The sequence below is a fragment of the Cucumis sativus genome, chromosome 5 (assembly GCF_000004075.3).
Source record: "Cucumis sativus cultivar 9930 chromosome 5, Cucumber_9930_V3, whole genome shotgun sequence".
Taxonomy (NCBI): Eukaryota; Viridiplantae; Streptophyta; class Magnoliopsida; order Cucurbitales; family Cucurbitaceae; genus Cucumis; species Cucumis sativus.
In genome coordinates, this window is record NC_026659.2 from 16741019 (window position 1) to 16759853 (window position 18835).

Genomic DNA, 18835 nt, shown 5'->3' on the forward strand with positions numbered 1-18835 from the left:
AATTTTGGTAGGTTGTGAGTTACAAACTTACACTTAAGCATTGCTTGGTCGTTTTGAAAATTCAAGTGATACTTACACACGTTTTGAATACATTTTAGGTTAGATTGAGTTTGTTGCACTTGGTTGTCATTTTTGGTCTTGAAATGCTTTTTTCAACCTTTTTGGTAGATTATGAGTTACGAACTTACACTTAGGATTTGCTAGGTCGTTTTGAAAACTCAAGTAATACCTAGACACGTTTTGAGCACGTTTTAGGTTGGTTTGAAACTAAGTTTGTTGCACTTACACACTTGGTTGCCATTTAGGGTCTTGTAGTGCTTTTTCACACTATTTGAACTTTTTTCGTAAGTTATGAGTTATGAATCTACAAGTAAGCTGTTTTAGGTAGTTTTGAAAGTTCAAGTGAAACTTAGACACGTTTTGAACTCGTTTTAGGTTGGTTTGAAACTAAGTTTAAAACACATTTGATTGACATGTTGGGTCTTGAAGTACTTTTTTTCACACATTTTGAAATTTTGGTAGGTTGTGAGTTACAAACTTACACTTAAGCATTGCTTGGTCGTTTTGAAAATTCAAGTGATACTTACACACGTTTTGAATTCATTTTAGGTTAGATTGAGTTTGTTGCACTTACACACATGGTTGTCATTTTTGGTCTTGAAATGCTTTTTTCAACCTTTTTGGTAGATTATGAGTTACGAACTTACACTTAGGATTTGCTAGGTCGTTTTGAAAAGTCAAGTAATACCTAGACACGTTTTGAGCACGTTTTAGGTTGGTTTGAATTAAGTTTGTTGCACTTACACACTTGGTTGCTATTTTGGGTCTTGTAGTGCTTTTTTCACAATGTTTGAACTTTTTTCATAGGTTATGAGTTACGAACCTACACGTAAGCTGTTTTAGGTCGTTTTGAAAGTTCAAGTGAAACTTAGACACGTTTTGAGCATGTTTTAGGTCGTTTTAAGTAAATGGTATGTATGTTGTGATTGTTTGATTGCATGTATGATACCTAATTGAGATGTGAATGCTTGATTGAGAAGCTGATAGAACACCAAGTAATGGTTCTTATTTGTTCATTAAGCAACCAAACTATTACAGAATACAATACTCAAACCAGTCTTGAAAACACAGAACAAATAAGTACTATTACAGACAATAACCAAGTACAAAATAAAACATTCAAACATCAAAAGTAGTTTACGATAATGGAAAACACTTTCTAAGATTAAAGTAACTGAACAACTTCTGTAATTCTGCTCTCCAGAAAATACATCCTCTCCACTTCCAGAAACTGATTAACCAACCCCCATCTTTCCTTCCATCTCTCCCTTTTAACCTCCCCCCTGTAACTAATTGTTGTCCCCACTAAGGTGGTTTCCACTTCCTCCAATTCCATCACCTGTGCACGTGCAATTCCACTTGTCTTTCTTCTGCTATATTGTATTGCAATTGGTGGTCTATCATTACTCTCCCTCTCCAAAGACACCTTGTTCTCAAGGTGGGAAATGAGGAAGCTTTTGTGTAAAATCATCACAATTCTCCCATGTAGCCTCATGAGGTGGTATTCCTTTCCAACTAACAAGCACTTCCCACTTCTTTGTTGCTGGATTTTTAGGATAGCCAAAATTGTCTGCTGGTAGTAACTCTTGAAATGTAGGAACATCATCAATTCCATATAGTTCGGTAAATGTCATTCCTCCCTCCATAGCTCGACATTTTGTCAAGAAACCGTAATCAGATGGTGTCCATGTCTCCATCATGTGTTACAGACTCACTCTAGTCTTTGTCAAACTCGGGTCACCCCTTATAACAACATTCTTTTCATTTTGTATGAAAGTTAAAGTGAGTTTCCGCCAATCCACTTCAATTACCCCAACGTGTGCAGCCATTGCATTCCAAGGATGACATCATGATAGAACGCTGATGTAGTGTTTCTATTATATTGACAATTCAAACACAACTTACAACATAAGCAAACCGTGAACCTCAGAAAATGAGTCACGTTACATATAATTCACAAACATCAAACAAAGAAAACCTCCTAATCCAAAATTACGAACAACAAAATACTAATAAGCAAACAAGAATATAGAACACCAATCTTCTGCTTCCCCTGTCTTTCAAGGAGTATTGCAGACCTTTTCCTTCACTCCGAAAACTCACTTTAACAAATCCTAAACTATATAACTAACTCAAGATACAAAATTGTTAATTCAAATAACTAATCCTAAACTATAAAAAATGGTAATTCAAACACCTCCTCTAGGATAAAACTCAAGAAACATAAAGAAGGGGGATGTTCTACATTAGCTTTTGTCAAGGCTTTAGCCAAAATTTTATTTATCAACTGTGGGGGAGGATTTGAGAGCTCCCCAATCTCTACACACTTCTCTAATGAGAGTCTATACCAAAATCATATGTCCAAAAAGATACCCATACCCTCCCACTCAAGAAACTTAAGTAATTGCTTAGAGAAATAACAAAATACTTGGCCCCACTCTAACAAACACATTCCTAAGGGCCCACACAAATAGAAAAATACCAACTAACTCTCAATCATTCTTTCTTCTTCCTATTCTTGTCTCTACGGGAATACACCTTTACTATGGGAGGTCTATCATTACCCCCCCCCCAAATAGCCACCTTGTCCTCAAGGTGGAATTCAGGAAACTGTTTCTTGAATAAGAGCAGCTTGTTCCCACGTTGCACTTTCAAGTGTCCCCTCACTCCAACGGATCAAAACTTCTAAGTTGTCCTCCTTTTCTATTGTTTTGCGAACTCCCAATACTTCTACCGGAGACACTTGCATAGACAAATCAGCAGCCAAATCTTTTGAAATTGGGAATAATGGCCTGTTTGAACCCACGACCTTGCGAAGAACAGAAACATGAAAGACCGGGTGTATAAGCGATTCCTTGGGAAGGGCCAAACGGTATGCAACGAAACGAATTCGTGCCACGATCATAAATGAACCAATGAATCTTGGGGCCAATTTGGAGTGCTTAAAACGGCTGAGAGAGGACTGTCGGTAAGGGCGTAACTTCACATAAACCCAATCATGAACCTCAAACTGCACCTCCCGTCTTTTAGCATTAGCATATTTGACCATTCGCTGCTGTGCTTTCAGTAAATTGGCCTTCAAAACGCCCAAAATTTCATCTCTTTCTTTCATCAAATGGTCTACTTCATCATTCACCCGGCTCGAGCCCTTCACATATGGTAATATAGAGGGGGGTGGTCGCCCATAGAGGGCCTCGAAGGGGGTCATCAATGTGGCTGTACGGACTGTTGTATTATAGCTTAATTCAGCCCAAGCTAGCCATTTAACCCATTGTTTAGGTGTGTTCATAGAAAAACACCCTAGATACGTCTCCACCCCTCGATTGACAACTTCCGTTTGACCATCTGTTTGGGGGTGGTAAGTGGTGCTTCATCTCAACTGAGTTTCCAACAACCTCCACAACTCTTCCCATAATAGACTTGTGAAAATACGATCACGATCCGACACTATACTTCAGGGGCATCCATGCAAACGAATAATCTCTCGCATAAAAACAGCAGCAACCACTTTTGCACCAAATGGATGTTTCAAGGGGATGAAATGTGCATACTTGGAAAGAAGATCCGCAACTACCAATATAACATCATAACCCTCGGATTTGGGGAGGCCCTCAATAAAATCCATACTAATATCTTCCCACACACGGTCCGGAATGGGTAATGCTTGAAGGAAACCAGCCGGAGTTAAAGACAAGTATTTGGCTTGCTGACACACGGAACATTCAGCAACATAGGTGCGGATATGGGCTTTCATACCTCGCCAATATACCTCCCTTGCTAGCCTTTGATATGTTTTCAATGCACCATGATGTCCCCCTATTTGGCTGTTATGGAACTCAGCTAATAATAAAGTAATATCAGGTGAATCCTCCTCCTTGTAGCAAATATCCATCTGGAGCTTATTGTCCATTTATCAAGGATAGTCGAATATTGTTAAGAGATTCATTTCCAGCCACTTGATCGATGAAAACGAAGGGTTTAGCCCGCCCACAATACTTACGAGGCCCAATTCAAATACCGGTGGTAATCTCTATAAGGCATCGGCCGCTTTGTTTTCCAATCCTTTCTTGTACTCAATCACAAAATCATACCCCAATAGTTTAGCGATCCATCTCTGATATTCTCCCCCGATAGCCCGTTGTTCAAGAAGAAACTTCAAACTTTTCTGATCTGTACGCACCACAAAAGGCTTACCCAATAGATATGGTCGCCATTTTTGAACAGCCAGCACTATTGCCATAAGCTCCCGTTCATAAACAGCCTTAAACCTATGGGTAATAGGTAAAGCTTGACTGAAAAAGGCCACTGGTCGTTGATTTTGCATTAGGACAGCCCCAATACCCACACCCGAAGCATCAGTTTCCAGCACAAAACTTTGTGAAAAATCAGGAATACCTAGCATCGGGACAGACATCATTGCTGACTTTTAACTGCTGAAATGCGTTCTCGGTCGTCTCATTCCACTTAAAGTTACCTTTTTTTAACAGTTGTGTCAAGGGGGGCAGCACAATAGAACCGTAGTTTGCAACGAATTTCCGATAATACCCCGTTAGCCTCAAAAAACCCACCTAGCTCCTTCACGTTCTTCTTGGGTGCTGGCCATTTAACCATCGCTTCTATTTTTGTTGGATCCGCTGCCACCCCCTCTGAAGAAATAACATGGCCCAAGTATTCAATTTTGTCAACCGCAAATTGGCATTTTTTAAAGTTGGCTACCAGTTGATGAGCTACTAGAGTTTCCAAAACCATTGCCAATTGGTGCAAATGCTCGTCCAAGGACTTGCTGTAAATTAAGATGTCATCAAAGAAAACCAAAACAAACTTGCGTAAATATGGGCGAAGAACATCACTCATGATTGATTGGAATGTTGCCGGAGCGTTTCAACCCAAACAGCATCACAAGGAATTCATAGGGCCCCTCGTGGGTTCGAAACGCTGTTTTGTGAACATCGGCTGCCCGCACAAATAGAAAAATATCAGAATGCTTGTTTTTCTTTATTTATTTTGTAATGTCAATTAATTGGCTAATTATTTATATGCTTGTTGATATCGCTGCATGTTTTATTTTGTAATGTTTGTACTTTTTAGTTGTGATTTGTGAATATGCTAGGATTGATTTGATTTGCTCTTCTGACTGTTAAGATCGGAATGATGTTGCTCATCTGAAAGTAGGCAGCATCATGTGCTTGAAGACTTGTAGAGTATGGAGAGTGAATGGTCAAATTTGAGGAATCATATCTGCTGGCTTTGTAGTCCAAACAGGTTGTCTGGCTAACTTTCTTTTTCTCATTTTCAACCAATTAGGATAGCTGTCATGTTTTTTGAATTCCTTGCCATTCTTGAGTAGTAACTTCGCATTTATTTATTAAAAGGTTTTAATTAAGATTATGGTGTTCATAACTTTGTAGTCACACTAAATAACTTAAAAGAGTTAGTTTGACAGTTGACAAACATGATAGTAATGTGATAGTGAGTGCAAGGGTAAAAAGAGTTGCTTCTGTTGGGTTAAAGTGATGTTTGTGTTTTTTAGTGTGATGTGTTTTGTTTTCAAGTTCGTTAGTAGACGTATTACTTAATTGAAAATTTTGATACCATAGCCAGTGCAGGGGAAGATGAATGGAGGGTGCTATTAGACTAGTTAAGACTTATATGTATCCTAATTTTAGTAATATATAAAATTGAGAGAATTTCCTTTGATTTTCAGGAACAAGGATGAATAATCAATGAAAAAGGAATGAAAAGGTTTATCCATGCAAGCTTCAAACAAAAGTCAAGGATGTCGATCCTTCCAGGGGAGTCCAAAGTTCCCCCTTATTTTTCTCCATTTACTTTGATTTTCAAAAGCTTTTAGGACAGAAAAAGCAATTTTTTGAGTGGGTGTGGGTAATAGCTTGCTTAGCTTGCATGTTTAGTGTAAACTTGGGGGTTCAAATTTTGCCCAAATTTCAAAATTTTTCAGAATTCTTTCCTTACAATAATGAGCATTATACCTTCTTAGCTTAATTAGATCTTGCATAAAAAGCATGATTGGCAACCCTTGAGCATTGAGCTCGGGTTTATGATGTGAAATTCTGAATTTTGATGAGTATATGTGCTGAAATTTGAGCATAAGCTGCTGTCTTTTTTGTTTTAAGCTCTTTTTAGCTATTTCTTATTGAGATGTGAATGCATGATTGAGAAAATGGTATGTGTGTTGTGAATGCTTGATTGCATGTATAATAAATAAGTGCATGGATACTTTTCTAGCTTTGTCTTCCTTTGTTGCTTTGTCGTGACTTACCTATGATGCACTTAGTCCAAACCTAGCCTAGATAGAGTAAAAAAGGATAGGAGGCACTCTTTAGAATCTGGGATGGTTTTAACAAATTTGTCTTATCAAACATGAGTTAGAAGCCTCTTGTCTAGCCACAATGAACTAAATCCCTTTAGAAAAGGGTCGACATTAACAAAACTTATTGTCACTTCGAAGGGAGCAATCAAACTTAATTAGTAACTAAATGTAGAACCATAGAAAGGTTAGCCCACCGGTCTCGCAAGGCCTAGTTACCACATTGCATACCAAAGAAAGAAAAGAGAGACTTGACAATGCAAAACATAAAACAGTAAGACAATCAAGAGCTATAAAAAAAATCAAACAACATATCCAATATACATTAGAAAAACCCCATAAAAAATGGGGGAAAACTTCACTTTTGGCCTAACCAAAACCAAACCACCTACTCTTAGCGTTCTAAACTTAGCATCGAGTTTGATGAGGGCTTTGAAAAGAGGAGGAATCCTCCCCGATCCACATTAGGGGAAAAACAAGGCTTGTTGTCACTCCGAAGGGAGCAGTCAAACCTAGCATTGAGTTTGACGAGGGCTTTGAAAAGAGGAGGAATCCTCCCCGTTCCATAGTAGGGGGAAAACGAGGCTTGTTGTCACTCTGAAGGGAGCAGTCAAACTTAGAACCTAAGTTTAGAACCATAGAAAGGTTAGCCCACCGGTTCTAGCAAGACCTTGTTACCACATTGCATACCAAAGAAACAAAAGAGAGACTTGCAAATGCAAAACGTAAAAAGGTTAGACAATCAAGAGCTATAAAAAAACAAACAACACATGCAATATACATTAGAAAAATCCCATAAAAAAGCAAAGAGCCAACTTGGTTCGGTCGAGTAGAATGTGTTGAGTTCCCTAACTATCAGAGCTTTTAGTAGAAAACTTTACTTTTGGCCTAACCAAAACCAAACCACCTACTCTTAGCGTTCTGAACTTAGCATCGAGTTTGATGAGGGCTTTGGAAAGAGGAGGAATCCTCCCCGATCCACATTAGGGGGAAAACAAGGCTTGTTGTCACTCCGAAGGGAGCAGTCAAACTTAGCATTGAGTTTGACGAGGGCTTTGAAAAGAGGAGGAATCCTCCCCGTTCCATAGTAGGGGGAAAACGAGGCTTGTTTATGAGGATTTTCCCTTGGGAAATTATTATAAAAGTGACAAATGAAAATATTGATTGGTTTCTGAACCACTGTGGTGCCCTTGTTTGTTATTTTCCCTTATGTTGCTTTATGCTTGGTTTTCTAATTGATAATATCATCTTAAAGTGTTCTAATTGATAGCACATATCTCTTAGTGTTAGTACTTTCTTTCCTTTCTCTCTCTTACATATATAGGGGATATGTTGAGCATTTTTGCTAGCAAGGATTATGTACTTAACAAGGCCTTAGTGGATTAGAGAGTTAAGAAATTTGCATATGCTTGCATCCAGACTGTACACCATAATAGGTAATTAGTTTTTTCCATTTTAACATTCCTTATTAAAAACTTATCCTTTTTAACGTTTTGAATGGAAGAACAGATGTTTGATCTATCATTGTTGATTTTGTTGGCTTTCTATGCTATGATCCTTTAATTGTATATGATATATTTCTTTTGTTGAAAAGTGATATATTTCTTAGATTTTGTTCAGATATATATAATTGACATAAAGGTTTTTTTACCTTCAGCTAACGAATTCAGACTAATCTTATTTATATATATGTCAGTTGTCTTTATTTTTCCTCTGAATTATTCTTACTTGATGTTGTTCTTGATAGAAACCAATTGAGGAATCAACTTTTGGCTGCACCTCTGAACTCTAACACACCTGCAACTCTATTGTTAGACACAATTATTTTCTTATTACAACCTGAACTCCCATGGGTTTGTAAAATTGTTGGTTACTTCCTGGAAAGAAATGCATATGCGTTGATTAGGGATATCACTTTGACAGGGAAGGTATAACTGTACTTCCTTTTTCTTCTACTTGCAAGTGGTTTTTTTTATAGATATTTTGTTTTGCCGTGGATTATCCTCTGCAGGTGTTTTTCAGAGAACTAATTCACACTCAAACTATTGCAGGAAAGTGCAGATTCACATTCCAAGAGTTCATTGGCTTCTCTAGAACATCTGCTGTCTCTTTTGAGTTCTCATGTTGGTAAGAAGCCATGTTGTTGCCCACGTGTTAATCCCAATTGGAGTTTCTCCTCTAAAATTCTTACTCTTCCTTTATTGTGGCGGACATTCACATTTCACACCTCTCTCTACCCAATGGACAAAGTTGCATGTGTCATCCTCTACTAGGTTTGTGTACCTTGCTGTTTGGATATAATGGCGTTAGTAATGGTTTAAAGGTCATGTTTTCTCAATAACGAGAAACATAACATGCATGTACTTCATTTTAAAAAAGAAAAAAAAACTCTATAGATTTTTTTTGAAAAGATCTTTTTAAGTACAACTTGGTGTGGGACATAAAAAATTATGACTATTCTAGCATACAGAATGGAGTTAGCTCCAGTACTCTGGAGTTTTATTAAAAAGTGCCACGAGAATAAAAAATGGTCATCCTTTTCAGAGAAATTGGCATATTTATCAGGAGATGCACCTGGTTGGCTATTACCTTTGGCTGTTTTTTGTCCTGTGTACAAGTAAGATTATCTTCTTTATTCCTGTTCCTCTACTTTTGAATTTCGCTTTAATTCCTCATCTGATGTTATATAATTATATGGTATGTTATAAGATTCGGCATGTCCTGATCACTTCTTTCCTTATCAATCAGGCACATGCTCATAATAATTGACAATGAGGAGTTTTATGAGCAGGAGAAGCCACTATCGTTAAAGGACATCAGATGCCTGATCGTTATTTTAAGACAGGTGAGCTCTTTAATTCCATCATATGTCCAAAAAGATACCCATACCCTCTCACTCAAGACACTTAAGTAATTGCTCAGAGAAATAACAAAATACTTGCGCCCCACTCTAACAAACACATTCCTAAGGGCCCACACAAATAGAAAAATACCAACTAACTCTCAATCATTCTTTCTTCTTCCTATTCTTGTCTCTACGGGAATACACGTTTACTATGGGAGGTCTATCATTATCCGCCCCCCAAAGAGCCTCCTTGTCCTCAAGGTGGAATTCAGGAAATTGTTCTTGAATAAGAGCAGCTTGTTCCAATGTTGCACTTTCAAGTGTCCCCTCACTCCAACGGATCAAAACTTCTAAGTTGTCCTCCTTTTCTATTGTTTTGCGAACTCCCAATACTTCTACTGGAGACACTTGCATAGACAAATCAGCAGCCAAATCTTTTGGAATTGGAAATAATGGCCTGTTTGAACTCACGACCTTGCGAAGAACAGAAACATGAAAGATGGGTGTATAAGCAATTCCTTGGGAAAGGCCAAAACGGTATGCAACGAAACCAATTCGTGCCACAATCATAAATGGACCAATGAATCTTGGGGCCAATTTGGGGTGCTTAAAACGGCTGAGAGAGGACTGTTGGTAAGGGCGTAACTTCACATAAACCCAATCATGAACCTTAAATAGAACCTCCTGTCTTTTAGCATTAGCATATTTGACCATTCGCTGCTGTGCTTCCAGTAAATTAGCCTTCAAAACACCCAAAATTTCATCTCTTTCTTTCATCAAATGGTCTACTTCATTCACCCGACTCGATCCCTTCACATACAGTAATATAGAGGGGGTGGTCACCCATAGAGGGCCTCGAAGGGGGTCATCAATATGGCTGTACGGACTGTTGTATTATAGCTCAATTCAACCCAAGCTAGCCATTTAACCCACTGTTTAGGTGTGTTCATAGCAAAACACCGTAGATACGTCTCCACCCCTCGATTGACAACTTCTGTTTGACCATCCGTTTGGGGGTGGTAAGTGGTGCTTCGTCTCAACTGAGTTTCCAACAACCTCCACAACTCTTCCCAGAATAGACTTGTGAAAATACGATCACGATCCGACACTATACTTTGGGGGCATCCATGCAAACGAATAATCTCTCGCATAAAAACAGCAGCAACCACTTTTGCACCAAATGGATGTTTTATTTTGTAATGTTTGTACTTTTTAGATGTCTTTGAGATGTTTGCACCAAACAGGAGCATTATGTCATTGAGATGTTTTATTTGGATTGAAAAACCAAAACATCTCAATGACATAATCGCTGCATGTTTTATTTTGTAATGTTTGTACTTTTTAGTTGTGATTTGTGAATATGCTGCGATTGATTTGATTTGCTCTTCTGACTGTTAAGATCGGAATGATGTTGCTCATCTGAAAGAAGGCAACATCATGTGCTTGAAGACTTGTAGAGTATGGAGAGTGAATGGTCAAATTTGAGGAATCCTATCTGCTGGCTTTGTAGTCGAAATAGGTTGTCTGGCTAACTTTCTTTTTCTCATTTTCAACCAATTAGGATAGTTGTCATGTTTTTTGAATTCCTTGCCTTTGTTGAGTAGTAACTTGGCATTTGTTTATTAAAAGGTTTTAATTAAGATTATGGTGTTCATAACTTTGTAGTGTCACACTAAATAACTTAAAAGAGTTAGTTTGACAGTTGACAAACATGATAGTAATGTTATTGAATAATGACATTCCTCTAGTACTTCTGCCAAAAGAAAATCTTTCCCGGGCCCAACGAGTGATATTAAAATCCCCACCTATGCACCAGGCCATGGCCGAACAATCAGCGCCAATTCGGGCCAAACCAATTTCCTTTCTCTGCAACCACAAGGGCCATAGACATTTGTGATCCAACAAACCTTTTTTGCACAAAGTGAGGCATTTGATTGACAAAGAGAAGCGTCTTTTAATGACCTCTGTTACAGATATTTTACTGCTGTCCCACATGGTAAGAATTCCCCCAGAAGATCCAACAGAAGCCACATAATCCCAGCCAATATCCTTTGAACTCCACAATGATTTTATAAAAGCCAAGTTCAAGGTGTCCTTCTTAGATTCTTGAATCATGACTACAATTGTTGATGAATTTTTTAAGTGCTGCATGTTTAGAGGAGTCGTTCAAACCCTTAGTGTTCCAGGAGACAACCTTAATAATGACTGGGAGGAGGAAAAGGCAGTTGCACATCTAATTTAAGCCATAATGATTCCACAATCACCGACTATAGACACTAAATCTTTAGGCAAATCCAGGGGAATTTTAATAGGGAGAATATCTTCATCATTGAACAAGACATTCAGACCCATCCCATTAATTTCTGGGACTATTTTAGGGTCAACTTCAGTGTTGGGGACTGCCAATTTAACTGATCTCAACAGTAAGTTGATTAAGTTGGGCAGTAGGAGGGACACGAGACAAGGCATCTGCTGCTTTGTTTTCTAGTCCCAGTTTATACACGACATCAAAATTGTAGCCAAGAAGCTTAGCAATCCACCTTTGATGTTGAGGTTGGATAACCCTTTGTTCCAATAAAAGTTTCAATGATCGTTGATCAGTTTTCACTACAAACCTCTTGCCCAAAAGATAAGGTCTACAGTGTTGCACAGCCAAAACTACAGCCATTAATTCCCGTTCATAAACTGGTTTAGCACGATCCCTCATAGTTAATGTTTGGCTCAAAATAAGCAATTGGTCGATGATTTTGAATTAAGACAGCACCTACCCCGTATCCAGAAGCATCGGTCTCTATTTTCAAATGGTAAGGAAAAATCATTCAGTGCTAAGATTGGGAGAGTCATCGTAGCCATCTTTAAATTCTCAAAAGCTTCAGCAGCTGCAACAGTCCATTCATATGCTCCTTTCTTCAATAATTGAGTCAAAGGAGCAGCCACACTTCCATAATTCATTACAAATCTTCGATAATATCCTGTCAACCCAAGAAATCCACGAACTTCACAGACATTAGTGGGCACGGGCCATTCTTTGATAGATCTAATTTTCTCGGGATCAACCTCTACACCCTTGCGCCGAAATTATATGGCCAAGATACTCCACTTTCATTTTGGCAAACCCACACTTGTGCATATTAGCATATAATTTATTCTCTCGCAGCACCTCTAGCACCCATTCTAAATGTTGAAGATTTTCATCCAAACTTCTATTGTAAATTAATATATCATCAAAAAAGACTAAGAAAACCTGTGTAGGTAAGGTTTAAAGATACTATTCATCAAAGCTTGAAACGTTGATGGTGCATTGGTGAGCCCAAAAGGCATGACAAGAAACTCATAATGCCCCTCGTGAGTTCTAAAAGCTGTTTTCTTCACATCCTTTTTACACATTCTAATTTGATGATATCCCGCCTTGAGATCAATCTTCGAAAATATATTAGCCCCATTAAGTTCATCAAACAATTCCTCTACTACTGGAATAGGAAACTTGTCTGGAACAGTCACACTATTCAACGCACAGTAATCTACACAAAACCGTCAACTACCATTTTTTTTTCACCAACAAGACTGGGCTCGAATATGGACTAGTACTAGGTTTTTATGCCAAATGCCATCATTTCATCAACCAATCTTTCCATCTCCTCCTTTTGCTGGTATGCATATCTATAAGGCCGAACATTGCCTGGATTAGTCCCCTTCTTAAGATGTATATGATGTTCAATGGTACATTGTGGTGGCAACTCTCCAGGCCAATAAAAAACATCTTCATTCTTAGCTAACACGGCTGGAATAGACTCATGAGCGGTAGGCACGTCATCAACCCCATACATCGCTGCAAATGCCATTCCACCTTCCAAAGATCTACACTCAATCAGAAATCCCTGATCAAGTTCTGTCCATGTCTTCATCATGTGCTTCAAACTCACCCTAGCCTTCGTACGACTCGGATCTCCCCTCAATACAACCTTCTTCCCATTTTGTATGAATGTCAAAGTAAGTTTTCACCAATCTACTTCGGTTACTCCTAATGTATGTAGCCATTGCATACCAAGAATGACATCCACTCCCCCCCAATTCCAATGGAAGAAAATTATCCACAACCTTCCATTCACCCAATAGCAGTTCCACTTGTTTACAAATTCCCTTCCCTTTTACAGCAGATTCAGACCCCAAAATAACCCCATAATCAGAAGTTTCCTGCAATTGCAACAACAATTGAGTTACTAACTTTTCAGATATAAAATTATTGGTCTCGCCGCAATCTATCGATACTACTACTGACCTTTCTCTAATCATTCCTTCAATTTTCATAGTTCCAGGGTTTGTTAATCCCACCACCGAATTTATTGATAATTCGATCACGGGTTCTTCTGGTTTAACAACTTCAGTCTCCTGTATTTCAGTTTCCACTTTTGAATCCTCTTCTTCAACTACTCTAGTTCTTCCCCGTTTGCCCCAACAACTAAAACTCTAAGTTCCTTATGATCTTTCACTTTACACTTATGGCCCACAAAAAATCATTCCTCACAACGAAAACAGAGACCTTTCTCACGTCTAGCCTGAAACTCAGCATCAGAAAGTCGTTTTAATGGTCCTTCTCGTCGATTAGGTTCACCAGCCACTCCTCGAAGTGTAATCATCCACATTCGAACAATCCCTCGTGACTTATTATCATTAGAAATCACAGGAATTTGAGGTTTAAAAGAAGCAGAAACCTGGAATCTTCCATCCGCTGCACGTTTGAAACTTGATTCTCCCATTATCACTTCTCGGTTCTCAATCTTTTGGGCCAACTTCATCATTTGAACAAGCCCCATAGGTTCCCAACATTCCATGTCTGCCTTAATCCATGGTTTCAAACCATTCATAAATGTTTCTTCTAAGACAGCCTTTTGTAGAAAAGGCAATGGTGCTACTCATTTATCAAATAAATTCCAATATTCTTCCACTGTAATTTCTTGCTTGATCTTTAAACATCTTCCCAGAATTGATCCCTCACGACTCGATCGAAATCAAACAATAAGTCTCTTCTTTAAATCGTCCCAATTAACAAACGGTTCACAATCTTCATGAGATCTATACCAATTCAAAGCTGCTCCATCAAAACTAATAATGGACACAATCATTTTCTCTGAATCACTCAGTTTGTGTATCTGAAAGTATCTCTCAGCCCTAAACAACCAAGAATCAGGATCATTTCCTACAAAAACTGGCATTTCAATTTTTTTAAATTTGCTTCGGTCGCCCGCAGAATCTTTACCCTCCAACTTGGTATGTTTTTCCTCATATTTTCTTCCCATCATCGTCCAATCACTGACATCAACCATGCTGTCAACTCACTTGATGATCCTTCTAGTACTTCTTCCATCGTTGTCTTCCCTTTGATCATTCCTTCAATATATTTCAACAGTGTTTCTGGTTGTTGTTGTTGCTTCTCAGCCTGTACTCCTAACCTCTCAATACTCTTCGCCAAAGATGACATGTTTTCCTTGATTGTTGGCAGATCATGTAATTCTGCTCGAATGCCAGATATTTCTTGATCTACCATTTCCAACTTTTCCTCAATTCGCTTTTGAGCCATGATATAGAACTTCACAGATTCGATTTCTCTGATACCAAGATGATAGAACACCAAATAGTGTGTTCTATTAATTTATTAATCAGCCAAACATTTACAGAAAACAGGTTCTAACACAGTCTTGAAAACAAAGTACTCGACAATTTGGAAGACAGAAGCCCTAGAAGAGTGAATATCACGCTTTGGAGAATGCGAAATGGACTATGAACTGTGCAGAAGTTTTGCAAATGAAACCTCCCTTTCTCAGTTTATCTTCTCATGTTTGTCCCTTGTGTTTGCATGCTTTAGAAGATTTACATCATATTTTCTTCTCCTACCTACATGCAAAGAAGTGTTGGTTTTGGCTTACTTGGCTATCTTCATTTGAATTGGGTTTTCGACTATAGATTTAGGAGAACGCGGTCCAACTTATTTCATGTCCCATTCTCAAGAAGAAACCAAGATTGATTTGGTTAAATGCAGTAAAGGCCATTTTACCAGAAATTTGGTTTGAACATAATCAACTAACATTTCAAAATAAAGCTTTCTCTTGGACAACTCGAGTCGAAATGGCTAGAATCAATGCTTCTACTTGATGCTCTCTTTCAAAAGACATCAAAGATTTCTCCATACAAGATATAAGTCATAACTGGCTGACTTTCATTTTTAATTCTTAGTCCACTATTGTACTCTTATTTTATTTCTTTTGGATTTCTAGTGGTCTTAAATCTATGTTGTATAGTTATTGGGCAGTTTGTATGATCTATTCTAAACCATGTCGTTGGTTTAGTCTTTTGGTTTAAGTCTCGATATGGTGAGAACGCTAAGTGGGTGTCAACCTAGATGAGATGTCCGAGTGCACTAGTTGATCCTAGGGCTTCTTTGTATTATCTTTTGTCTTGTCTACTCATTTTCAGCTTAATGAAGAGGCTCCTTTCCTATTTCAAAAAAAAAAAAAAAAAAAAGGTAAATGTGTGATTCTTATAAAGTAAATTATCCTACAGATTAAAAGTTTGAACTTAGACTATTCCAAGTGCTTCACCAAATCTTAAATATTTGAACCAAGTGCACCAACTTTGCACAACACAACAATGTAAAACACATTAACTACTTTCTCTTTTATGCACATTATATATCAAATAAAAATAGTAGAAGGGAAAAAATGGAGAGAAAAAAACATACTAACAACGATAAAATATAATAAGCTTCAATCGAAGAGAGAAGGTTTGAAGAACATAATTCAAAGGTTCCCAAAATCATATCATAATTAGAAAGCCAATACCAACCACCAATTCAAAGAGAACACCTAATCTACCATACAAAAGTCTAAATATAATATATTTTTTTTAATCTTGTGTTTTAGTGTATGATGCAAGTGAAGAAAAACAATATTACAATATAAGTTCTTTTTACCCTGATATTTATTAATCAACTAAGAAAAATTTGCGTTCAAAGTTGACCAAGAATCCAAGACTTTCAATCGGCAAAGGTAATATTATGAACATGGTAGTTGGATGTGTTCCCTTTAGCATACTATCTTAAATAATCACTTTTTGTTATTTGAGAAAAACTCCATTTTCTCTTATTACGGAAAAAGGATTTGATAATAGGTAAGTATAATTTAATAGAAATTCTAACTAAAGAGAACTAATTATAAAAGAAAATAACGTCTAGAAAGAATAATTAAAAAAATAACTAAGGCAACTATATAATACAAATCTACACTTGGTAATCACAACTTTCGATCTTCCTTGTATGGAGTAACATTTTAAAGAGGCCGAACTAAGATAAAGATCTAAGCGAAAACTTCATCGATGGCATAAGAAAGATGGATGGAAACCTTATACATATTCTTACAAATCCAGATGTACGGGTGCTCGTGTGTGTTCAATAAAGTAAATAATAGAAAAAATTTCAAGCAAAAACCAAGCATAATAAATTTCTATGACCATTAAGACATCCATATTCTTATCGCTTCTCTCCCACGTTTCACGAAGGCCCTCAGCCATCTGCCAATTCCATTTGAATTATTTTTGATAAAGCCCATTAAAAAAAAAAAGTTCAAAATGCGTGAAAAATGCACTTTGAGACCTAAAATGACAACCAAGTATGCAAGTGAAACAAACTTAGTCTTAAACAAGTCCCAAAATGGCAATCAAGTGGGTAAGGTCAACAAACTTAGTATCTCTTGATTTGAAATTTGAAAAATATTTGTAAGGTGTGATAAATTCAAAATCAAATCATTTTATGTTTATGTTGTTGAATTTAAAGAAATCAAATGATTATAAATCAACTTTTAAAAAATTAAAAATTTGTTTCTAGACATCCATATTCTTACTGATTAAAATTCAACTTACATATTTTTTTTTTTACTTAATATCTAAAATTTACATATACTTTAAAATTTATTTCTTCTCTTTTCATTTTTTTTCTCATATTTCATTTTTCAAGATTTAAATAGTTTTTTTGTTTTATTTGTACTTTTTTTGATAGGTTATGAGTTATGAGCTTATAGTTTAGCATTGTTAGGTCGTTTTGAAAATTCAAGTGATACTCCAAGGTTATTCTTGGAATATTCTTTTACATTATATTTGTTAAATCACTATTTAATTTATTAAGAGCTTGATAAATAACCACTAAACTAAAACCATAGAGGATAATTGATAGACCACTAGTACATGTTCTATCACTAACTAACAGACGGTAAAACTTTGTTATATTTGTGAATATCTTCAGCAATTTTATCATTTAAGACAATTTTTCGTATAATATCGACATGAACATCGTAAGAAAACTCAAAATAAGTAAGTTAAATTTAAAAAAAAAATTGTATGAATGTTTTCGAGAACCATTAATTATAAATTCAACATTTTTGAATGAAAAATTGGATTGGTTTGTGGTGACGGCTAACATGCATGTCTAACAATTATTTTCAATTTCTAATACTTTCATCCATTGCCAAAGTTGGAAACTAATGTTCACAATTTTTTTTATCTTATTAAATGAAATTTCACATTTCTTGAAAATTTTGGATTATAATTATTTGAAAAACAAAATATATATTTTTTGCTTTATCGTTACTGAAAATTTTATCTCGTAAAATTTGATTTTTTAGTCTAAATTTTAAAAACAAAATATTTGTTTTAGTTATAAAGAAATTGTTTTGGGTTTTAAATGGGTTTTATCACAAATAATTCAAATATATTTTAATCCCTCATCTCCCCTTCTCTCTCACTCACGTTTCAAATTTCTTCCCCTACTTCTTCTCTAACGGCTCTCTCTCTCTCTCTACTTTCTCGTCCTCTCCCCTTCTCTTATCTTCTTCGTCTTCCTCAAAATCGCCCTAACAGCGCCGGATTTCTCAACTGTCGATCGAGTGACAATCATGTATGCCTGCTTGACAAAGCCTTTTCGGTCTACCAATAAAGGAAAAAACGATTTCTGGTGACACGAAAGTTGTGCTCAACGCTCTTTTTCCTATTCCACTGCGCGTCGTGGCCTTTCCCTTGCTGGTTGGATGACTACTATGGACGAAGAGCACAACTACTTCTAGTCTCTGGTCGATAAGTACCCAAGGAAGGTAAATTCCAGCGGAGAAAGTCGAGAGCTCCTTAGTTGATCACAAATCCTTTGAAATTCTTTGTTCGTAGACTAATTTGAAATCCTTCCAAATTCTTTGTTCGTAGACTAATTTGAAATCCTTCCAATATGGATCCATGCTGTCTTTTATATCCATAAGATACCAATTAGATTGTGTTAATTATTGTTTATAAGAAAATATTTGTGTGCAGAGTTGCAGTGGGTAAATCTTAATGGCTGGCAGAAAATTGGTTCGGGATATATTACTCTCAACACAAAGTATTTTTTATCAGTTTACTTTCCATCGGGTATTTGCTCTTCCTATGCTTTATCCTTATCCCATCTTTCTCCGCTCTAGTCTTCATAGGATGGATTTCTGTGGTGTAAATTTATTCATCTAATTTGTTTGATTTATGGTTGCATTTAGGGAGAAGGTAAATTACATAAGCCAAAGTAGTTATGGAAAACA

At 36.8% G+C, this 18835-nt stretch overlaps 1 long non-coding RNA gene across 1 annotated transcript; it reads left to right on the forward strand.

Moving 5' to 3' along the window:
- Positions 1–5279: 5279 nt before the first annotated feature.
- Positions 5280–18663, forward strand: LOC116403747. The gene is made up of 2 exons (XR_004216580.1): positions 5280–5322; positions 18579–18663. It is a non-coding gene; the product is annotated as an uncharacterized LOC116403747 (long non-coding RNA).
- Positions 18664–18835: the final 172 nt, after the last annotated feature.